The sequence below is a fragment of the Symphalangus syndactylus genome, chromosome 15 (genome assembly GCF_028878055.3).
Source record: "Symphalangus syndactylus isolate Jambi chromosome 15, NHGRI_mSymSyn1-v2.1_pri, whole genome shotgun sequence".
Classification (NCBI taxonomy): domain Eukaryota; kingdom Metazoa; phylum Chordata; class Mammalia; order Primates; family Hylobatidae; genus Symphalangus; species Symphalangus syndactylus.
In genome coordinates, this window is record NC_072437.2 from 65,248,230 (window position 1) to 65,274,198 (window position 25,969).

The window sequence follows — 25,969 nt, forward strand, 5'->3', positions numbered from 1 at the left end:
TTAGATTAATTACTGTTAAACAATTTTATACTTATTAGGAGCAAGAAAAAAAAATCAATGAGCATTTTAACAACATACTCCCAATAGAAAGAAAAAGATGTGTTTAGATGTGATATGTCATCAACTATTGCCAAGAAAGAATTTAGAAATGGATGAAATGATCAATATAAATCAAGAAAATAGTTGAGCTGAGCTGAATTTATTTTATGAAATTTCAGGAATTTTCCCACAATCATCTGAGCACTTTTGAAATTCTAATTGTAGTTGTACACACATAACATTCCTAATATCGTGCCTAAAAATATGATAGCCAATAAAAGAAATTATCTCATGTGTAAAATGATGTGCAAACCTTGCACTGCTCAGAGTCATTCAAAATCAGGGGCAGCCTGTTCTTCAATCATTCCTTAGTACCTAAATATGCAGTTCACTTCTCTGGACATCAGAATGCTAATTTCATAAATATGGCATCAAATGATTTGTATATAGAAATATCAATGTCTATGATAAATGGTTATTGCGTAATTCATAGTATAAATTTGAATAGCTACTTTCTGATAAATTTTTAAATTCATTTTATATATAAAATCTTATTATTGTTTATTTAGACAATGAGTAAAAGCTACTGTAAGAAATAAATACCTAAATTTTATGTAAAATTGAATTAAATTTGTTTCTGCCTAAAAAGCAAAAATGTGAATTTGAATGATCAGATATTGGTTACTGATTGCTAATAGCTGAGCATACATAAGTAAGTAAAACTTTCTAAGCCTCACTTATATTCATTTTTTAAACCATTACTTTAAAACTAATAACATTATTGTTGGGAAGACTAACTGAGATTGTACTCCTCATTTATTCTATCAGAGCCTCAGTTGAGACCCTGAACATTTTTTTTTTCACCAAGATTGACAAGTCTCTTAATTTGTTTTTCTTTCTCCCAACTCAGTTCTTTTCTCTGATCATTACTGATATTATAGTATTATTTCACTGCTTTCACATTGTTTTCAGGTTAAATTTCAAAACTATTGGCTTAGTTTCCTGGTAGCTTTAATATCTTGCGCTCAACTACTCTCCAATTTACAAACCAATCTGCATCTCTCATGGGAAAAATCTCACTCATGGAAACTATCTAGATCTAGTCCATGTTTTTTTGTTTGACTCTTTCTCCATCTAGGTTATAGGTTTCTTCAGGACTATGGTCTATTAGTCAGTATGTTTTTGCACCTGGTATACAGTTATTGAAATATAAATTCTTCATATGTATTAAAGTAATTAGCTTTTATGTATCTAGCATAGTTCCTAATACGTATTACAGTCTCAAAGCCTTCAATCTAGGAAGATTCAAGTGGCCACTGTAAGTGGATCAAGGGGTTAGGAATTACAGTAAAGTAATTTCTCTTGTTTGATCTTTCTAGCAGTCTTGTGGGGGGAAAAAGATGTTTGCTCCTTTGACTCTGGACCATAGTACACACTATTCCCTTTGCTAAAGCTGCTTGTTCAACTCCATCTCTCTCTCTCTCTCTGTTCTTTCTTCACTACTTTTCTGTCTCTTCCTTTGTCTTTTCTTTTTCCTTCCTTTATTCCTTCATTCTTCCTTCTTTTCCTTTCTTCTTTCCTTTCTCCCTTTCTTCTTTTCTTGTTTCTTTCCTTTCTTTCTTTTTTTTTTTTCTGTAGGGGAGAAAATATTTGTTTTCTCACCCATTACTAGGTTCATGGCTGAGACCCCTAAAACAAAAGACAGATTAACAACAACAACAAAAAGCATACAAATGTATTTAAGTTTTATGTGACGTAGGAGCTTTATGAAATAAAAACCCAAAGAAACAGGAGAACCTGTGTTTTGATGGAGTCTCAGGCAGTATATGATTGTTATAAAACAGAGTTTCATCTAATGGTAATTAATGGGGAACTTAGCAAGTCCTGTTTGTTCAGATTCTTTTTTGTGTCTCTGTGTCTCTGCCATAAGAGATAAGGACATTCCTTCCTACCAGGGAGAAGGAGGACTGCTCTGCAATGAGAGTCTTATGATATACTTCAGGGGAAAGTCAGCCAGGTTTTATTACTCATTTCAGGGGAAAGGGGGTAAAGGGAATTCTTTCTAGTTCCTATGTACATTCTGTTTCAGGGGAGAAGGGCAGGAGAAGGTCAGAATAACCACCCTCCTTCTGCTATTTTCTCAGATACCAATGAGCTGTATTTTGGGTTAGCATATCCTGAGTTCCATCGCTTTATTCTTTTCTTTCTTTCTTTTTTCCTTTTTCCTTCCTTCCTTCAATACTTCTTTGCTTCCTTTCTTCCTTCCTGACTTCCTGTCTTTCTCTTCTTCCTCTGTTGCCAATTATATCTTTTCTATTATACCAAAAGATGTTACCTTATCTAGGAAATTACCTCTGACTCTTCAAACTGGTAGTGCATGCCCTTTTTATGTAGTCCTATAGTTGTCCCCAAATCACAATGGTTCATGTTACAATTTTTCAACTTTTCAATGATGCAAAAGCAACAAGAATTTAGTAGAAACCATATTTCAAATTTTGGATTTTGACATTTTCCCAACTGTAGACTAATATGTGTGTTCTGAACATGTTTAATGTAGGCTACGCAAATGTTCACTAGGTTGGTTGCATTTTCAGTTACAAGATTTTCAACTTACATTGAGTTTATCAGGATGTAATTCCATCATAAGTCAAGGAGCATCTGTATTTTTAATTAACTTGTACTTTTTCTTATTTGTTTTGTATTTATTTTTCCTTATTAGAATGTAAATTTCTTCCAATATGAATTATTTACCACAAAATCCACACTCTTCCCCATGACTTCATGAGCTACCATCAGTCTCTCCAACATCATCTTGATCCACTAATTCCCCTGAGCTCCACACTCTAGCCACACTTACCTTCCATTTATTACTGAAAAGTGACAGGCTTGTTCTAGCCTCCAAGTCATTGGCTTTTTGGATGACTTTTTTCTTAAGTTGTCCTTTGAGCCCTCATTCTTCCCTTTACTTTTTTTTTTTTTTTTCCCGAGACAGAGTCTTGCTCTGCCATCGAGGCTGGAGTGCAGTGGTGTGATCTCGGCTCACTGCAACCCCCACCTCCTGGGTTCAAGCAATTTTCCTGCTTCAGCCTCCCAAGTAACTGGGATTACAGGCACATGCCACCATGCCCAGCACTTACCTTTACTTCTTACTTCAAACTTCACCTCCTCTTAGAGGCTTTGCTAGATGACTAAAGTAGCAGCTTCTTTAACGCTTCACCTAACTTGTTTCATATTTTTTCAAATTCCTGTGTTTTTCTTCTTCTAGTCATATATTTACTTTTTAATTTTTTCATATATTTGCAACCAGGAATTTTCCTCAGAGCGTGAACTTATTTGTCTTACTTGAAATCATAACTTCAGTGTCAAGGCAATGCTTAATTACAACTTCTATTATGACAACATTTTTCTGAATACATAAATTAATCTCTGTGTAATTCTAAATAAATAATAATATGTTAGCCCATTTTCTGTTGCTATAACAGAACACAAAAGGCTGGGTAATTTATAAAGAAAGAAGTTTATTTTAGTGCACAGTTCTGGAGACTGGGAAGTCTAAGAACATGGCACTGGCATTTGGTGAGGTCTTTCTTGCTGTGTCATACATAACACGGAAGAAAACATCACATAATGAGAGGGTAAGAGCTTGCCAGCTCAGGTTTCTCTTTCTCTTCTTATAAAGCCACAAGTCCCATCACGAGGGCCCTAGCCTGATGACATTATCTACCTCCCAAAGACTCCACTTCTAAATAGCACAAACATATAAATTTGAAGATTAAGTTTTCAATATGTAAAATTTGGGGAACACATTAAAACCATAGCAAATACAGGGACTAAAAGAAATGTAAAATTGAAAACAAGTTTATATGTATACCTTATTTCTATGAACATGATATCACTATTGTAATTCTGTAGTAATGACGTAACCTGCATTATTGGGACTTACATACTTTATTATGGAATAATGGAATTATAATTAGAAATCATTTAGAGAAATGTTCAGTATAGTTCCTAATGAAATTAATCTTGTTTATAAATCCACAATTAGCAAGGCCAACATTATAACTCAGGCTTTCTGCCTTTTATGTTTGTGATCCAACAATGATGTTTATAATACCAACTGAAAAATGGTAGAGTAAAAAATGTAGTTCTTACCATCATCTTATTTTTGTTCTCTGAAATTGTGGATGAAGAACCAAAGGGTTAGGCAGTAGCCCACCAGTTCCAGATATTTTAAATTATGTTGCTGCCCTCATAATGTTTAGGCCACTTTTCCATAGTAGCATATTTTTTATTTCATTTCCATTTTTCATTCCTTTCTCTGTTGTAAACGTCAAACACAAAAGGAATGCATAATCCTTAATAGAAACAGAGAGTGGGAAAGTATTACAAATTTATCTTTACAAGGATCACTCTCCATTCTTTCCCTTCTTTGTATTGTTGGCAGTTTATGAACTGTAGTGCTGGTGATTAGCAATATACAATCTAGATTCATGTGAATGTTTTGCTCTCTTGATAGCCTATATGCCACTTTTATTTTAATTTCATTCCCTGAGAAAATCCTTTTTATCTGACCCAATGAAATGTACTTTGTACATGTACTATAATCCTTTAAATCATATGTCAAATGCAAAATATGAACATTCACTTATCAATTGTTCATATACACAATGATTATGGAATCAACTGAAAAACATTTTGTGTATTAGCTTTATGGTACTGCAAGTCAGTAACGTATGTGTTTTGACATTGTTGGTAGAGTAGCGAGTTACTATGAAATTCTTTGTGTATTTTACTGCATTTTGTTCTTTAACTGTTACTAAGCAGTAGAAAAACATTCTAAAAGTTTAAGCAGTGATGACAAAAATACTAGAGTAAATCCACAAACTAAAAAGATTTGTCAGAAAATATAAATAATGAACTTTAATGATTTGGGCAATCTTTTAGTTTTAATTTAGCTTTCCTTTTAAGCTAGTCCATTGTGTGTCTTAAAGTAAAAAGGAAAAAGAAGAAAAGCTAAAAACATATATGATATTCCAAAATAACATTGAAGTAAAAATGAGTATATGCTCTCTCTCTCTCTCTCTCTCTCTCCCTAAGAACAGGACAATGATCTGTCTCCCACCCCACTCCAACCATAGGAAAAGGCTTTGTTTGGCTCATTTTTCTATCATTAGTGTTTTAGAAATGTGTTGTGCAGAGAAGTAGCAGATTGCTGGTAATCTAATCACAAAGAAGGTTATAGCAACATGCTAGAACTCAAAGACTGCCTGCAGGCAGCCCTCTCCCTAGATAAGGGAAAATGCAGAACTCAAAGAAAGGTATTCTCCATTACAGAGGCCTTTAACAAAGAGTACAAAGAAAAGAAAAAGGTCTATTAGGCTTTAGATATAGAAATGTTGCCTTAGAGAAAGTATTATTCATTTCAGAGGATGCTGGAAAAGAGAAAGAAGGAAAAAGAAACACTTAAAAAAGCAGGTTTGAACCCAGAAATCATCACTCTACAACAAAGTAGTTTAAATCACTTTTGACCATTTAAACTAGAAAAATATTAATTTGGGATATGATTATATAAAACTAACAACATATAAATATTATTTACTGTTAATATAAATCTTATTTCACTAGGAATAGTGATTGTTCTTAGTGTCATTTCAAAAAACAGTTTTTTTTTCTGCTTTAAGATTAATACAAAGAAGGTGTTAAAAAAAGAGTGGACTGAGGTTCAGGCGGTAAAGAGGGCTAACAGCATACAGTGCTGAAGATGTGCCCAGAGAATAATAAACTGAGCATTTCACACTTTCAATTCTCATAGCACTCCCATGTAGAAGGTATGTTGCTATAATATCCATGTGTAGAAACTGAGGCATAAGGAGGTTAAGTAAAACTGGTGTAAAATTATGGTAGGGAATACTTTATCCTATAAGTAGAGTCAGAATTCAAATTCCAGCAGATTGCCTCCTTGCATTCACTATACTCTGGAAATGCACTTGTGTTGGCCTTTAGCTAGCTGTGCTGTCTGGCAGCAAGTCTCATCATTTTTTTGCTTGCATTTCTTCATGCATAAAATTATAGGGTTTAAATTAACATATCTTTTTCTTAAACTCTGTTTCTCTCTTTTTGCTCTATTTCCTACTCCCCTTTTTCTCTGTGTCTCTAAAATATCCCTGTGTAATTCCAATTAAATCACTCCCTCAATATACATCTATGCTATATGCATATGTATGCAAGTATACACTTATACACCTATATCCAATCCATGTCAAAAACTTACATTTATATCATCTGTATCTATATCAACAGCATTATATATTTTGTGCTTTAGTTACAGAAATCCCTAACAAACAGATGTTATTTCATCTGATTCCTCTCTACCTTTTCCTGTTCTCCACTGCGAACAGAGGCTGAATGTTCCATCAGTGTAAATTTAATGAACATGATGTTTTATTTATTCTGTTTAAAGGCAGACTTAACTTGACCTTTGTGTTACTAAACCTTTTTAAAAAAGAAAGTTGCCATTTTAGCTGTTTCCAAATGACCCCAAAAGATTTCCAGTGGTAGGGCAGAGGAATTTGGCTTTTCAAAGGAAAAGGTATACTATGGCATGTCTTGACCTATAGGTAGGGTACCTGCATGTACCCCCCAGAAACGTCATGTTACCCTATGTGCACCACATAAAGAAACTTAATGAACTAAGTATTTTGGAGAAAGGAACTTTAATAAATTTTATATTAATACTAATAATCAAAAGTATTAGCAGCTCTTCTCTAAAAAGTGAATATAATTCCTTGGAAATGATTAAGATTATAAAATAATTTGGAAGACAAGGCTGCTAGTGACTGTAAAGCATTGTTTCATTCTTCTGAATAAAGAAGATAAAAATCTAATCCATTAATATGACTGTGGAGAGGGAACAGGAAAGGAACAGGGAAGTCTAGATATAATAAGTCATTATAGCATTTTAAATTGGAAGGTAGGAAAGGAACTCATGGGGGAAGATGAGATAGGTAGAAATAATCACCCAGGAGGCCTTAACATTCAGACTGACCAATTCAAATCTGATTTTAAGGGAGAATACAAGTCACTTTAAAGATGTGTGTAACACAGTCAGTGTGATATGCAATAATGATTAATTTACCCTTTTTGAATGGTTGGGTGGGGGGTGAAAAGCCTGCAGGGTAGAAGGCTAATGAGAGGAGAGCTGCTGGTTCACAAGTTGAGTGCCTTGGGATCAATTGGTTAGGAGTGTCACAACCTTCTGAACATCAGGAAACAGTCACCTAGGGAGTGCGCAGAAATCAAACTCTCTGATCATTATCTGTACTACCTATAAAGCACTTTTTAGACAAAGAACAGTATATGTGAAAACACTTGTCAGTGCATTTTCTTAAATGGCTGATTTTGTGTGTCTGTGTAATATGAAAAAAATGTGAAAAATAACTAAGTTGTTTTTGGAATAAAATTGAAATCTTCTGTATTTCTAAGTAAAAATCGATGTTCATTGGCACCTTTCTCAGTCATAGACATGAACAAGTCACTTGTGAGGAAGGTGTTGATAAGACTGCCCTGGATCCATAAGACATTCCTCTCCAAGGATGTTTATCTTGCATCTATCATATAACCAGTGCTTTGAAAATTTCTTGATGTGATCTGGGCTCTTGCCCAGAATAAGAAAAGGCCCAGGAAAGGGAAAGATTGAGGTGCACAGTTAATGTAGGAATAAGCTACATGTTCCCGGTTAACTGCCATAAATATCGTAAAGACAGAATGAAAGTAAGTTAATATCAAATATAAATATTTATCTACCTAATAATTACGAAGTTATAAACTAATATATGTGTTATATATATAACCTGAATAATTTACACATATGCATATGATAAAAGTAGATAACTGATTGTACTTGGAAGAATCCAAGTATCTCTTAACTAGAATTGACTGGATATTTGTCTTTAAGTTCTAATGTATAATTTATTTCTGGTTTCTTGCCATTTTCACCTTACTTATATTTTGCTAAACAAAAACAAAATAACAACAACACTACCTGCACAAATAAACAAAAAACCCTGAGTTTATTTTAATATGATTTTTGAGGAAAAATATTATTACAACAACTTTGTCTATTCTTGTGGTGTATGAAAAGGCTAGAAGCAATGCACTTTATTTTACTCCAGGAGATAAAGGCAAAATAATAAATAACACAGAAAATGACAAAATACCCAACTTGTTATCTAAAACTGCCTAGGACTTCTAGGCATACATAATGCCAAGGAAAATTGTGATCCTGAATGGATGGATTTCATTATAAAAATAAAGTGTACTAGACAAAGAAGAAAAAAGAATAAAAGCAATGGATAGATGTTACTAAGGAAATTAAAGTTTGTTAGTAATTTTTTCAAGTCACCTATGACCTGAAAGAATATGGTATTTCTTTTCCATTATCAATGGCATTTAAAAAAGTTTGTAGCAAGATTTTGAAGCAAGGCAATTTATATATGTATTTATTGTTTTCCCAAACCTCATCACTTTTATAGAGATAAAATTAGATTTTTTTTTGCCAAACCAAACAAAAACTACAACATCAGAATATGTTGGCTCTAAAGGGTGTTTGGTGGAAGTAAGGAAAATAAATTTAATGCATTTTTAAAAGTCTAATAATATCTTAAAACAGAGGAGAGGTTATGAATTTAATGTTGATATTTATATGCATTTTAGATCTTTTTGTTATTTTAATTAATTTTGTGTATTCATTTATTTATTTAGGTGCATCGCAGGAAGTAACACAGTTGTATTACTCTCTTCTAGATGGTTGTTTTGACAGTGCAGTAAAATGAAACATCCCAAAGCAGCTCCAGAACACAGAGCTCCTTGTGTTAACCCCTAATATCCAAGCTCCTTCTGCCTCCACTTCCCTTTGTTACTTCTTCCTCTTACTATAATTAACATGGCTATAAGTTTTATGATTGTTTTCTGAGGACACTTCCTAGCATACAGAAAAGCAGAAATACTAACCTGGAACCTTATCCACCATTGCACCATCCCAGATATTTAGTAGAAATTTTTGGTAACAGTAATTATGATAATAACATTTTACCAAAAAGTGTAAAGGAAATACAACTAGTTTAACAATTTATAAAGTTTTTATACTAAAAATATATCATGAAATTCCACTTAAAATTTTGCTTCAAATTTTTACAAAAATGCTTCATGTTCTACTCTAGCCTAATGAGTATATATTACTGCATTGACATTTTTGATAATTTAAAGACCATAAAGAAGAGAGTTTAAAAAAATCATCAAATGGGCTACCGTGAATGATATGGTTTGGATTTGTGTCCCCACACAAAACTCATGTCAAATTGGAGGAGGCGTCCTGTGGGAGGTGGTTGGATCCTGGGAGAGGATTTCCCCCTTGCTTGTCTTATGATAGTGAGTGAGTTCTCATGAGATCTGATGGTTTAAAAGTGTGTGACACTTCCCCCTTTGCTCTCTCTCTCCTGATATCATGTGAAGAAGGCACTTGCTTCCCCTTCACTTTCTGCCATGAATGTAAGTTTCCTGAGGCATTTCAGTCATGCTTCCTGTCAAACCTGTGGAACTGTGAGTCAATTAAGCCTCTTTTCTTCGTAAACTACCCAATCTCATGTAGTTCTTTATAGCAGCGTGAGAACAAATTAATACAATTATAATGCACATTTTCAGTTAATTTTTAAATTTTAGTTTTCTATAATTTTTGGTATGTATTTCTTTGTTTTTGTATTGATTTCAAGAATCCTTGGTAAATTGAAGGTTTCAATATCTTATCTGTCATATTTGGTTAAACTCTGCTTCCCATGGTAATTTGTGCCTTTTGAGTATGAATGTGGTTGTCTAAGTTCCTTTTTTATACATTCTATAAGTTTTCCCTTTATAATTCATCCAACAATTGGTAGTTTTAGAACATTCTGCTCCATCTCCAGTGTTACAAATATATTCCTTTATGGTTCTAATTATTTTTTTTCCCCACACAATACTTTTCTGGTGTTTTTTGAGATTTTACATGATGTAACGACCTGGCTTATATTATTTTGTTCTACGGAAGGGTAACTTGCTCAATCATTTATTTCAATACTCTACATTTCTTCAATGGTTTTAAAATCCAACTCTTGTATACTTTAAATATTATATACTATACCATCATCATGTTCTTGAGAATTTATAGCAGGCAGAATAATGTCTCTATGAAAGATGTCTACAGTCTAATCCCCAGAACTTGGGGGTATGCTAGGTTTCATGGCAAAGGAGAATTAAGACTGCAGATATTATTAAGCTTGCTAATAGGGATACTACCTTGTGTTATTCAGGTGGGCCCAATGTCATCACAAGGGAAGCAGAAAGGGAGGTGGAAAAGAGAATAAGGGAAAGTGTGACTACAGAATAATAATAAAAGAAATGCGATGTTGATGGACTTGAAGATGAAGAAAGAGGGCCATAAGCCAAGGAATGTGGGTGCCCTCGAGAACCTTGAAAGAACAAGGAAACAGATGCTCCCCTAAAGCCTCCAAGAAAACGTAGTAATACCTGATTTTGTTTCAATGAAACCTATTTTAGACTTCTATCCTATAGAGCTACAAGACTTGAATAATGTGGTCTCGAAGCTGCTAAATGTGTGATAATTTGTAATATCAGTATAGAAAACTGATACAGTATTGCATTCAATTAATCTTTGTGTTGTGACAACGTCATTAGTATTATTTACTCTCATTCTCTTTCACTTATTCGTTCACTGAGAAATGTGCACCAGGCTGTCTTCTAGGTCCTGTGGTACAGGGGAGGTGGGTAAACCAACACACATGCTTGTTACTTCAGGTGACAACAGCTCTGAAGAACAAAACAAAATAATTGAAAGTGCATAAGGTTATATTTACTCAGTTATATATGAGTGATATATAAACAGTAAAGGCAGGATTTGGGGGGTAGGGAATAAGGATTTCAGTTGGAGATACTAAAATGGAGATGAGATTATTCAGAAGCAAAATCTGGTCTGGAGATATATTAATATATTTTTGAATCATTAGTGTATTAGGAAGTGTCATAGGTCTGGGTTAGTCCTAGGGAGTAAAAAAATCCTGGGGCACTCTTGAATTTAGAGTTCCAGAAAAGAAAGAATAGTTGACAAAAAGAGAAGCAAGCGAAAGCAGAGGTAGAAGGGGAACTGAGATTTTACCACAGTAGCAGTGGATAATACAAGTAAAATTGTTCATTGTGATTGCTGTGAAAAATATGTCCAAGTTTCTTACTTTGTTGGAGCTATTGAACGGTTGGATACAGTAATAAAAAACACAGGAACAATTGGTAATCCCTTTTCTTTCTATATCCGTCTCTCAAAATTTTTGGCTCATTTTTTAGAAAAAGTACTATTGTTGTTTTCATGACCCAGATCATTAATGTGATATATTTTCTTTTAAATTTATTTTTGTATAGTAATAGCATTCATAGAATCCAAAATGCCAGTGCTAATTCATATTATAAAATCTAAATTAATCCTGAGGTGCGCCTTTATTTTAATAACCTATATACATCGATGTACATGTAAGCTTTATGTCCCTATATTTTAGTTCAGCTTGATATGTTAGTTTTAATAGATTAGTAATGATAATTTCATATGTACATATAAAATGTACTAATATGTCCAATGGCCCATGTGATACTATGCCTGAATTTTCCACAAATAGTTATTTTGTGTTTTCAGAACTATTCCACAATATAATTTGTTGGAAGTGTATTTTTTGCCAATATTGAATACGGTAAAATCTGACAAGCAGAATCCTTACTGTTTACACACACACACACACGCGCACACACACACACGCATATGTGTGTGTATAATTAAAATACAGAATTATTTCTAGAAAATAACACCAGCCTGTGATGCTGAGACTATATTTTAGTGCCACAAAATAGTTTCATAAAATTAAAGTTCTGAACTGGGTTGTTAAATATTTATTTATTATTAATAAAAATTAAGATATTACAAAGAAACTTGCAATTTTAAGAGGGTTAAAGCAGATGGCTTATCTTTTTAAAGAAAATTGAAAAGCAAGAAGGGCGAAGAATATACTTAGTTTCATGATTTCCCATTGAGGGTCTTAATGATAGCATCTGTTAGTGCTGCTATAAAAGTGGTTGAATAGAGGAGGACAGGAAGTTACATTTGTCCAGTAATTGAGCAATGCAGACAGCATGCTGACTGGGACAAGGAGAGAGAAAGAAAATGAGAGAAATATAGACAGAGAAGCCTTGAAGTCAGTTTTAATAATATCCAGAAGCAAAGAGTAAGAGACATCTGGCATTTTGACAGAATGGATCAACTGCTCTGCAGTAACATTTTATTTTCTTCAATATTTTTCTTATAATCTTTAATGTTAACTGTTGGTTTGCCATATAGATGGTAACTGACATGCATGAGAGGTCAAAAACAATGTGTGTGTGTGTGTGTGTGTGTATAACATGTATTGGAGAGCTTCATTTAGAATTTATTCTGTCAGGAGACTTTCATTTAACATTCAGCCAAATGCCACCTATATGCCAGGAACTAGTTTTGAAGAGAAAAATAAATGCTCTGCTTCTTGGTTGGGAAAATAATAATCCTATACAGTCATAATATACTTAGAAATTTACAAAGAATTTTCATTTATATTGTCAGTTTACTTCTTAGTAAAACTTTGTGAATTAGGTGTTATTTTATTCTTTTCTAGGTCAAGAAGATGCAGCTCAATGAGGTGCAAAATGTCATTAATAAGCAATGGAGATAACCCCTTGAATTCAGATTTCCAAATTCTAATGCTATTTTTGCTCAGACTTAATTTTGAGAAATATAGAGATCTTACAATGTAAAATTTACTCATTCGGATATTCTTTACATATTTCATTAAGAGCTCATAATAATCAGTGCAATGTTAGGTTTATGAAAGTATAGTATATTATATGAACTGTAATCCTACCATGAATTTTCTTACATGGTAGTAGAATATGTTGAGCACATATTTAAATATGAAGAGTCTTTTTTTAATTAAAAACACACTTGACAGTTAAGTTTAAAATGGTAACCATGACAATAAATCACTGAGAAGCATTTATTTAGATTTCACTAACTGAGAAGTAAGTGATAATTTAAACAGCATCTGGCTGAAGTTTCTTTAGTTAGCTAAACAGGCTTTTGTGGTTTCACCAAATAAAGTAAGTAAGTTTGCCAGACAAGATTCTGATATTTAAGGTAAATATATTTTGAAGATTCTAATTGTTTTGATTGTGCTTATAAAATCATTATGTGCTAATTTATTGTTAACAGTTTTTAGTGTATATCATCAAGAGGTTCTCTCAGGTATTATACTTTGAGAAAGTTACAAAAGAACATTCATATATTTCAGATTTTATTTTTGTTATGTCAATTTGTGTTTTCTTAGGCCAAATGCATTTTCTTTAATAAATAAATGGTGTAATATTTTTATAGTCCCCAAATAAATTAAATTATTAATTCATTTCTTAATTCATTAGATAGTATGGCAGTTTGAAAAAAATACCATTTTTTTCTTTACAGAGGGAAACAAAATAATGCTTTTTTCCTTCTATCAGTAGAATTCCAGCAATGAAAAAATAAGTAAAACTCACGTTTCTCCTTTTTCTATCCAGTGTGCTAACATTTAATCTGAGTTTATTTAAACAGTTCAAATCTTACTCACCTCTATGTAAATGTTAAATGGGATTTTTATTTTTCTATGTGTACTACTATCTAAATTCATGGTGATTATTTTCCAGTTCAGATTTTCAAAAGACTTGTTCTGATGCTTGTGTTGATAAAATAAAATGAGTTAAACATTTAACTGCAGAGTAAAATGAAACTATTAAATTAGCTTTGAAAAAGCAAGGTTAAGAAAACTCTTTTTTAATAAGCATTGACAATTTCAAGGCAATTATTGATGAAGGCTAGATGTTCATTTTGGTAGATCCTATGTGATGCTACTGCTTGCCTTCCCTTCTCTTACCACCTGTGTGCCTTATTGCCTTTACCCTAGTTTTGGCCAATGCACTTACTATATTCCTTACTCAAAGAACTTTGGTCCTAAGGGCCAAAGCAGTACTTAGCTCTTAGGAGCTCAGTTTGTATTTTTGAATAAAAGATTAAATGAATCTAGTAATATTCTACAAAACAATACATATTCTGCTTTCCTTCTCTTGGTTTATAGATAGAGAGGCCAGAATACTACTTTTCTTCTCAGGAGGCCTCATACTGGAGAGATAGGTCAAGGAGAAAGTTTCAGGCTTCCAAACTGGGAAATCCACATTTATGTAGTCATTGAATAAACACATATTCACATACAGTATGCCAGATGAAATTATAAGCACTGAGCATACAGATTTTAGGAAGCACAGTTCTTGTTTTGAGGAACTAAAAATGTGATGTGCTATTTAGTTAAGACCATGGCATTTGGAATCAAATTATACTGCCAATCTTCAGTCTTGCTTCTAGTAGCTATGAACTTTGGCAAGTTAATAAAACTAAGTTTCAGTCTTCCCCATTCATTACATGGGGGTAATAAAATTGATCTAATTGCTTTTTTGTTTAAAATTGGGTGAGATGAAGTCTATAATACACTGGACACAGCAGAAATGCTCAAAAAATATCAGTGAATTATAATAGTAACTGTCCTTGTAGTAAAATTTGTTGATTAGAGATTCAATGGTTGCAATAGATTACTTCTTATTTAATTTTAATTTTTTTTCATACATTATCAGACCTACTTGGTCTATCAGTATCTCCTGTAGGATATGGGTTTGTGATTCTCAAATATTGTCTCTTGCATTTGAAGCACTTACTTATTTATTATTTTCCCCTGGGAACCATTGCCTTAAGTGACTATGAACTGCACAAAGTTAGCATTTGCCCAGGATTTCTTCTTTTAGAGCATTCTACCTTTTCTATTTGTAGACCTGGTGGAGCATCATTCAGACTACTCTGTTCTTAAATACATTCAGTGAGTGAGCACTTAACTCATACTATCTAATCATGGTTTCATATGTATTGGATCATAGTGATTTGTTCAGATAAAGACACCTAACTATTGCCAGGCTAATGAAAATTCCTTCCAATCGGTTCTGCTGGATCCAATTAATAAGACATCAATTGCATTTGAGGACCTATTATTATAAACATGTATTGACTTCACCTAGAGAATCTTCAAGTAACCATCTCCATTACAATGTAGATGAAGACGCTTACAACACAAAAATATGAAACTGATATGCAGAAAAAGGCAGAACCAAAAGATGACAAAAAAGCAATGGCAAGAAAGTCCTCATCATATCATTTGTTCCCTACGGTTGAACAATGCCTGAAGCCTTCGTTAGGCATCCTATTTAACAGTTGTATGAGGCAATCTTGACGTGGATTTCTGCTACAGAGATTTCTATGACAGCACTGAAATTGTCCTGAAATTTTCTAAGAAATCACTTCTCTCCAGGGTCTTGCCCTTCAGTTGATAACTCTATCAATGTTCATTCTACCTCTCTTCTGCTTTAATACCTAAACAACATAGGCCTACTGAAAATACCCGCAGCTCGGGATGTCTTTTCCTCAGAAGATTACGATATAAAGATATTCAACCATTAGTCTCTCTTGAAAGTGCTCAAAAGTAGTCATTGAGTTTATTTTCCCTCAGTCACTGAGGTATTATTAAACAATGAGTTTTTATGGATAATTCTAACATTTCCCTGGGATAATTACAAAATGTAGAAACTCCTTGTAGACCATCACAAATAAAATGGAAAGTTCTTTTCCAAATTCACAGTTTGTTTTCTGCAGATAAGTTTTAAGAAAATTTTGCCCTGCTTCCCTTTTTTGCTTTGAATGCTTTTCTATTTAATATTCATTAGTAAGATATGTACTTTAATACTTATGTCAAATTCAGGAGACATTAACAAGAAAACCTATTTTCATTATATGAACTGCACACATACATAAGCATAGAGAGAGAGCTGTATATTTCTCTCATTTTGTTCAGGAAAAAAATGCTTAAATTTTTCTTGAACATTCTCACAATGAGAAACAATTATGCAAGTCTTTGGAAATTCTTGCGATTATACCCATGAGATCTACTGAGTGATTCAGGACCATTTAGTCTTGTGCAAGATTATCTGATTGCTGCTTTTTTGTGTTTTTGTTCTCTCCTATTTTTGTTGTCAATGATCACATTCATGGTATGGTTTATTTTGCACTAGCATTTCTTACTTTTTTAAAAGATGTTCCTATCATGCTTATGTGATTGGAAATCAAATTATTAAACTTATTAGAATTCTCTTCAAATTAAAAAGAAAAACTTTCAAGTGAATGATGGAGGAATAGTGGTACAAGAAGATTGCTTATGTTGTAGTAAAGGGATATTAAAACCATTATTTTCACTGTCTAGAATTATTTTTTAAGCTAAATTTATGTGAGTGATGTGTTGCTGTATTTAATTTCTCATGTAACTATATACATTCAAATATATCCATAGACATGACTATAGACATGACTCCCTGCTTATCGTCCCAGGAAATATTTCTCTCAATGCTAGTGTAAATTATTGTTTGACTTCTAGCATTAAAAAAACATAGATTTTTAGGAATGCTTACATTTACTCATCCTTTCATTACTGAGATCAAGGATCCATTAAGAGTGCTGTCAGTATTTGGATTTATTTTTGGAGGCACAGCAAAATCTGCAGGAGTATTAAAACTCAATTCTGTTGGGAAACACAGGAAAAAGCCACAGGTTCAAACCTTTTAAAGGTGTTTCCCCCTTTAGTTTCATCATCCCCTTAAAATGCATAAAAATTATGAAGGGATGATTTGTCCATCATGAATCTTAAAGATAAGTTGTATGCTTAATGAAGGGTAGGGGAAATGAAGACTCATGGATCTCATCATGTTTGGGTATTACCGTTTACATGACAGTCTGAATTCTGATAGTCATGTGTAATATTAAAAATAAAAAACAAGCACCAGCAAAAATCAAAAGTTAATGCTGCTACAGGCATACTGCCAGTTTGCGCCAGATACTGCTGAGCCATTCGTCTCTGAGGTTTTGAATGACTGTAGTGTAAGGCATTGCTTGAAGGAAAGTACATCTAGGATAGATCTTTACTCTCCACTGATTTACTTAGAACTGGAGATATTGATATTCAACACAGGATTATTGTCATTCACTGATACAGAGGGAATTATCTAGCTGTGATGGCTCTGAGAAATGTAACAGAAACATTAGAGCACTACCAGTCTGAAGAAAGACTTTCATTACAAATTAGGTTCTACAGAAAAATAAGGATTAATCTAGATATGCAACTATTAATAATTACATTTCTGACACTGATTTAAGAGATGTACTTATATCTATAATGTCTGTTTTATTTAAGAATGAATTAAATATTTCAAATCAAACTGGAGTTTAGAATGCAAACTGACAAATTAGAGAATAAGTTTAACATAGAAGTGTTTGTAAGTGATTGACTTACATTGTTAACTAGCCAAAATTTATATTTTAATAAGCTCATTTAAATTTTCTACACTTTTAGTATTTTCTTCAAAATCTAAAAATATATTTTTAAAAATTTTCAAAAAGCTGAGAGATACTTATTTAAAAACAAAGCCATGGTTGCTTAATAATTGTTAATTTGTGTAATTATGTCTTTAAAGAACGTACTACATATATGATCATTTGATTTTTATCAAACATCATTATTTGTAAACATATATTTTAAAATAATTATATGAGAAAGGTCTTTGTTCATGGGCAATTTTCAAGCTCATTCTTTTGCTGCTTGATGAAAGTGCTTTATATGAACAAGTCTTATCTTTTGTCACTACCTTTCTTAGCCTCTTGGGATGGAAAGCAAATACCACCTCCCACCAAAAGTATGTTCTTTTGGTACCCAAAATTTCTCACTTTAAAAAATATAACAGTAATAACTAGCAAGTCACCATCACTTTTTTTTTTTTTTTTTTTTTTTTTGTGAGATGGAGTCTCACTCTGTCGCCCAGGCTGGAGTACAATGGCATGATGTCAGCTCACGACAATCTCTGCCTCCCAGGTTCAAGAATTCCTCCTGGCTCAGCTTCCCATCTCTACTGAAAAAAAAAAACTATTGTTGTTTTATCCAACCTTAGATGTCACTTTAAAAATGTATAATTATCTTTTATGAAGATATTTTGGTTATTATCAGTCTTGAAATATTATTGGTATTTCCCACAATTCAGATCATTGCATACTAAAAAAATCCCATTTATAACAAACATCACTGAAGATGAGATGCTACATTAGTGTACTCACTCACCACCACATTTAATCTACTGCTTTTCTCATTGTCTAAGCATTAGAGTAAGCCCTTTATATTCTCAGGAGGTAAAAATAGAATATCTTCTATATAGCCACACTTGGAGTTATTGCCATGCAACGGTCTCTAAAACTTTCTTATGAGTCAGTTTTTCTTCTTTTCTTTTAGAGCACAGAGTAGGCATAGTCATAATATGCCATACTTCTACCAAATTAGAGATTCTATCCTTTAATTTTTCTATCATGTGCTCATCATGTTCATGATCAACATTAATAATGGACTTTCTTTGGGAGAATATGTCTTAACTAAAAAAAACTCAATTGTGCTCACTCTTAAAAGATCAATGTGAATGTAAAAATAAATACACTTCATTGCATTATATGAGCTCTATAAATAGCTGGTTACACAAAACTCACATTCATCTCTCAGTAATATTCCAAATGACTATAAGCCATAAACATGTGGGGGCGTTAAAACTGAATGTCCAATCCCAAACTGCCAAGATATCACTATATCTTTTTTTAAAAAATTATACTACCATAATCATAAAAGGAAAATTATATTAGTATTAGCTTGCAAGAATCTGAATTAGATCTTATTATTCCCCATTGACTATTTACAAATTGTATTTTCTACTGAAAGTATAATGGCTCTTGGAGAGAGCTAACAGCAAAAGAAGCCCAAGAGTGAGTGCTCATTTCAGCCGACTGTGAGCCATGGACCAGTGAGTTTTGGGACTTGTGCTTTATACTGACTCTACTCTGCTTTGAGGATTATATTCTTGCCATCTTCTCAGTGGTTGCAGAAGATTAAAAGAGCTCCTATGAGATTTGGCTCCAGTACAACAGCTGAGCTACATGAGCTGGAAAATTTGTAAAACAGCATCAATTGTAAATTTGGAACAGCCTTTGTTGGTTTTAAGGCCTTATTTTTTATAACTCAGAATAAGAAACAAATAACAGTTCTCTATTTTATTTCTTCCCTGGTTCATGCAGCATTATAGACACGTTTATATTATATAAAATAGTTAATATCTTATGTAATATTTTATAATTTAATATTTTAAACATTTACTAATAATCATTGATTTTAAGTCACAGTAATACATTTTTTAAAAACACGTTAATAAAGGATACAGCAGACCAATCTTTACTCTCTGAATTGAAACAACCCAAAATGGATTTTTTTCATCATGCCAAACTTTTCATCAAATTGCAAAGATTAAATCTTATTACTATTAAACAATTCTTATTGCCTAAATGTACAGAAAATATTCTCTAGGATTTGAATGTAAGAAATTTTCCCCATTGGAATATGTCCAGAAAATATATTAATAAAATTGATGAAATAAAATCTAGTCCTAATATTGTAGACACTTCCTCTCTAGAACAATCCCATTTGGAAGTAAACCTGGTTTAAGCAATAGAAGATTTTCTTGATAGGATTAAGCAACAAACTTAATTAGTTTTAATCAGTAAAGCAAGTGAAACAGATTTTAACTTAATTAAAACTAGCAGAAGTAAAATGCCTTGTAAGATAATGGGAGATAATGGAATTTGAATTCCCTTTCTTGGCAATATTATTACTAGGATTGTCTATTTGGAAGAAGACCAGTACAAAGGCTTTAATAGTTACTTGGATAGTATCACTGATTAAAAGCAAATAGGTACAATGAACATGTTAAAGAAATATATAGCTACCTTCTAGTTAGTACTTAAAAATCATCAAATTAATCTGATTGCTCTTGTCACATTTTTTACTAAAAAAAATACCTTTTGTAACTAAAATAATATTAAACATAATATACTATTAAACATATCTTTACTTGTAGATATGGTTAGGTAAAACCACAGCAGTTTTGGATATGTTATCATTTTCCATAAAAAATGTTATAAAGACTTAATTCTCCAATACTTATTTATGAAAATAAAGTAATATATAAATAACTTACAGTCAGCAGTAATGTTTGATCATCAATGAGATAAATAATATAAATATCTTACAGTTATTTGACAGATTACAGCTTTCAAACTTCAAGGACACAGAATTGATGTATATGTCTTCATTTTACATATAACAAAATGAGAGTCTTTGAGAGTTTGATTCAAATTCTATCTAAAAATAGAACAAATAAGCATGGAAAATGAAATTCATAGCTTATTTTTGACTTGCACTTTATTTATTAATTTATCTTCTCTACTCCTGCTTTGACTGCCCCTGCCCCCAAAAAAAGTAGGGCTGGTAAATTGAAGCAAAAAAAAGATATTAGGCATTGATATCATTATTTTGGTGTGTGGGTGAGATGTGGTACATAGCAATCACTTTCCTTAATCCAGAGATAAATCAAAGTAAGTATTTGAAGATTATTTTGAGAGGCTAACAGTGATTTTTTTAAATTGGACTAAGAGTATGAAAAACCATATTTTGTGAGTATGTAAGACCCAATAATTCAGTAATACGTAATGAGCTAGTTTCCTCACCTCAGATAGAGATTTATAGCACTTAGAGAAAAATGGAATAAACTATCTCTATAGTTCAATATAATATACTAAAACATGAATAAAAGAGTAAGTACATTTGCCCCAGTATAAATGAAACTTCTGCATTGTTTCAAACAATTCTCTGTTCCATTATACTCAGTGACTTTGTGAATATCTATAGCATAGACTGAATCAGTCAGGGCCATTCTCTGGGACAGTTTTATTCTATCTGCATAGTGAAGTATAACAAATTTTCTCAAAGAGAGGAATAGGAAATAAACCTATCCCTTGTTGCCTCAGACAGATGGAAAGCATAATTACAAATGAAAGGTTATGTTGATTGTTTAAGAAAAAAATCTAATAGAAAAACAAGTATTCTTTTACACAACTCTTTCTTTTCCTATCTTGGTTCTTGACTTTCTTCCCATTTCTTGGTTTAGGATCTTGTGTAACTGACTGTTCCTTTTGCCACTGATTTGGGTTCTGTGAAACATCCAGGTATGTTTCCAATATAATCTTTTGTCTTTTGTTCGATTCCTTTCACCTGTGTTAGTCTGGTTTAAATATGTTTCTATTTCTTGTTTCAGACTGATTACATGTCTATGTAATAAAATGGACAATAATGTAAATAAAGTCAATAATTTGTGTATAATTTAATTTTTTTTTTTTTTCTGAGAGGAGGTCTTGCTCTGTCGCCCAGGCTGGAGTGCAGTGGGGAGATCTCAGCTCACTGCAACCTCTGCCTCCCTGACTCAAGCAATTCTCATGCCCCAGCCTCCAGAGCAGCTGGGATTACAAGCACTATCACACATGGCTAATTTTTGTATTTCTAGTACAGACAGTGTTTCACCATGTTGGTTAGGCTGATCTTGAACCCCTGACCTCAGGTGGTCTGCCCGCCTCAGCCTCTCAAAGTGCTGGGACTACAGGCATCAGCCACTGAGCCCTCTAATTACATCTTTTTTTAAAAAACAATCCCATGTACCCATATACTATACAATACCTTTATATACTTTACTATAATTCTATTTATTATATATGTATATTTAATGCATTTGTTTATGCATATATTATGTATATAATGTATGTACGTGTAATGTCATATGTGTATAATGTATGTATATGTATGTGTATGTTTATATATATTTAATTTTATGTACTTTTTTGCAGCATTATTTATCATTAACACAATTACACAGCAGTTATTTGTCATTGAATTTTTCCCACAATATTGAGGTATGAATTTCTCTCCCTTCCTTCCGTCCTTCTTTCCTTCCTTCCTTCTTTCCTTCCTTTCTTTTCCACCCTTTTTGCCTTCCTTCCTTCTTTCCTCAAATATTTATTGAATTCCTTCTACTTGCTAGCCACTTTTAAAGTCATTGGAGGAACAGGAGGACCAATAAACATAAGAACCAAATTATCTGCTCTCATTGACCTTTCACCTTTAAGTTGAGGAAGGACTGACAAAATAAATAAACTCAGAAATGATTATCTAATATTTCAAATGGGAAAAAGTGTTATGAAGAAAAATAAATGGAAAGGATTACAAATAATGGAGTGTGATACATGGTGCTGTATTAATACTTTTAAGCAAACTTGAGTGATATAATTAGAAGAGCCACGTGGGAATCACCAGAAGAGAATTCCAGAGACACCTGAAATTGAAAAGCCCTAATCATAAATGGATAACTGGTAACAAACTTGTATGTGGTAATTAATAAAATGGACAATTCTAATGAATAGATTAATACTAATTAGCTGAAGATTTGGTGTTTAAGGATATTAACGTGTAAAAACAACAGATATTTATGACACCATGACTAAGCACAACTAACCTTTGTTTTGCAGGTTGAGGGCACCTTACAGATCATATTAGGAACAACTTCAACAATAACAGTTTTAATGAGTATAATTCATGTTCTTAGGTGCTATGCTTATTATTTATCTAAATAAAGATTAAAACTGAGAATCTTAAGGAAAAGACATCTCAAGTTCATAGTGGTTGGAGATGCACAGAAAATACTTTGCTACATATGGAGAAATAAGAACACAGATTATAATTTAAGCAAAAAAAAAAAAATCTTGCCACAATTCCTTTGTGAGTTAAAACTAAAATTTGATTCTGAATTGATTATTGAACTGAGCTTCTTATATAAATGTACACTTAAGTCAATGTCTACTATGTATGTAAAATTTACAACTCATTATATGTTTCGAATTCACTATGAATTAACTTTTTGTATTTCTCTTCAAACACCAAGTGAAAGGACAGCCCTAGAGACTGTTTTATTCATAAAAATTGTCTTTCCACTGAAATTAAACCCAAAATTATTATTTTCTAGTTGTTTAGAGCTGTAGGGTTCTATTTCCTGTAAGCAACTTGTGGTCTACATTTGGTTCATGTGGTAATTTATTATCCTTTTTGATTGGAAAATTACTTAGAAGACGAGTGAAGTGTCCATTGAACAGAAAGTGGATGAATTGTCCTTCTATAGCCAGTAGCAAACACTATCGGCTATAGCAAGTTAAGATTTTTATAGTCTAGCTGCTGCATGCTCATCATGTAAGATATTTTTTCAACGATTTTCTACATACAAGAAAAAGGATAAAAGAAGTCACACACCTGTTGAGTGATTCTGGTCAAAAGAATTATGCATTTTGGGAAAAGCTTTTCCTAAACAAAAAGGGAAGAAAAAATGTTGTGTCTTCAGAATCTCAAAAATTTTATTACTTATATCAATAAAAACAGCATATTTTAGTACACTTAGTTAAAATATGAGAAAATCTAGGAATATGTCCCATGATCAACATTAAAAGCATTACCATATAAACAAATCTGTTGTTATTATAGGCATTTATTTTAATGGTAGAATCTCTTTTCAAATTTTCCCTTAACTGTAATCTTTATGGCTGTACCAAGTGCTCTAGTGTTCATACACATTTCAAAAAACTTTTAATATATTAATCATTCACTTTTGTTATAAACATTGCTATTTTATAGTAATATTTTTTCTTATTAGTTTATCATTTTTCAAATTATACTAGTGTGATATAAAATACTGCTGCTTCCCAAACAATAAATGTAGCAGATTTTATTTTCCAAAGTGCCCACTGCAATATTTCTGGTCCCTTGTGCTCTTCCAGGACTTTGCCACCCAGTTTTCAAGAGATGAATATGATTGCTCTTCTCTTGCCCGAGTTTGACAACTCATTCTCCGTTCAGGGGAAGCGACACAGTGTGACTTCCAAGGCTAGGTTATAAAAGACAATGTGGATTTTATGTAGTTCTCTCCCTCTTGACATGCTTACTTTTGAAACACAGCTACCATGTTGTAAGGAAGCTCAGGCCAAATGGAGAGACTGCATATAGGTCGCTAGCCAAGAGTCCCAGCTGACAGCCAGCATCAAACATTAAACACATGCGTAAACAAATCTTCAAATAATTCCAAACCCTAATCTTCAAATCTTGCAGCTGAGGCCTCAGATATCATAGCTCAGAGACAATCTATCCCCAGAGCAGCCTGTCAGAACTCCAGACCCAAAGAATCTGTGAGCGTAACAATGGATTGTTTTTACACCTATAAGTTTTAGGGTGATTTAATCAATAGCCCTAATAAAAAGAACCATAAATTTGTATTAATTTGTAGACGTGGAGAACTTTTCACCTGCTCATATTTTTATTTCTTCTTTTGACATTAGACAACTGACAGAAATGTGTAACATCCTTTGTGTTAATGGTGCACTTCAGTTTCTTCCATGTGTTAATCCTTCCTGTCAATGTGTCTGCCTACTTTATATTCCCTTTATTTATGTCTCTCAAATATGTGCTGTGGGAGGCAACATTTTAAAATTCACCTGCTCCTGAATTCTATGCTCAGACCCTGAAAACCTGTCAATATGATGACATATAACTTTCATGGTTATTATGTTAAACACTACAGTTGACCTTAAAATAGAGAGATTATCTTGGTGGGTATAATCCAGTCACATAAATCCTGTGAAGCAGAAAACTTTTTATAGCTGGTGAAATGAGGAAGGCAGAAGAAGGCAGAGAGATTCAAAGCATGAGAAGGCCTTCACACAACTCTGCTGGTTTCAAGATGGCCACATAAGAAGAGATGCAGGTGGTCACTGAGAGCAGCTCCTGGCTGATAGTGAGCAAGAAATTGGGGAACTCACTCCTGCATCAGTAAGGAACTGGATTCTCACAACCTGAGTAAACCAGGAAGTGGATTCTTACCCAGAGTATCAACATAAGCAGCCAAAAGCTTGATTTTGGTCTTAGGAGATAGTGAATAAAGAATCCCGCTGAGTTGTGCCGAACTTCTTACTCACACACTTATTCCTTGTGAAATAATACAAGGATATGGTTTTAAACCACTAATTCTCTGGAAAATTATTATACTGCTATAGAAAAATAGTACATGCATTTTATTTTTTCAATTGTTAAAATTTCTGTAAATTTGCTAGAGAATTGCATTACTGGTTTTACTGATTTACTCCACTTCTTGAAACAGAGCATGTAAAGTACAACCATGAGCAAACTACTGACTGCTCCCTATTTTTGTATGGTCAATGAACTAAGGGTGATTTTTGCTTTCATATGGTTAAAAAAATACCAAAAAAGGAATAAAATATGGTAAATGTGAAAATTACATAAATTTATATGGTAAATGTGAAAATTATATAAATGTAAAATTTCAGGGTCTATAAACAAAATGTCATTGGAACATCGCCATGCTTATTGGTTTACAAGTCATCTATTAATTTTGTGCATGATGGCAGTATTTTGTGCCAGACATCCCTTATAGTTTCCTGCCTCTGCACATTCTTACATTTTAAAAATTCAACGCTTCTTTTCGATTCTACCCTTCATTTGACTCAGCTTAAATTCTAATACCTTCATATATCTTTCCTGCGCATCTTATCCATCTGAAATTGCAAGTTAAATGTCAGTCTTGATACCGTCGAGTACCATCACTTGATACTTAGCTTATTTTTAATATGATAATTACTGTTTTCTTGTCTTATCTCCTGAGATGCTTAATACTTGGCGTCAAGTATATATATATGTATATATGTGTGTATATATGTACATACATACAT

General features: G+C 32.7%; 1 long non-coding RNA gene across 1 annotated transcript; it reads right to left on the reverse strand.

Moving 5' to 3' along the window:
• Positions 1-18,104: 18,104 nt before the first annotated feature.
• On the reverse strand, positions 18,105-23,508 carry LOC129463900 (uncharacterized). Its single transcript, XR_008651340.2, has 3 exons — positions 23,487-23,508; positions 20,387-20,498; positions 18,105-18,177 (listed from the first exon to the last, which is right to left on the reverse strand). It is a non-coding gene; the product is annotated as an uncharacterized lncRNA (long non-coding RNA).
• Between the last annotated feature and the right edge of the window lie 2,461 nt (positions 23,509-25,969).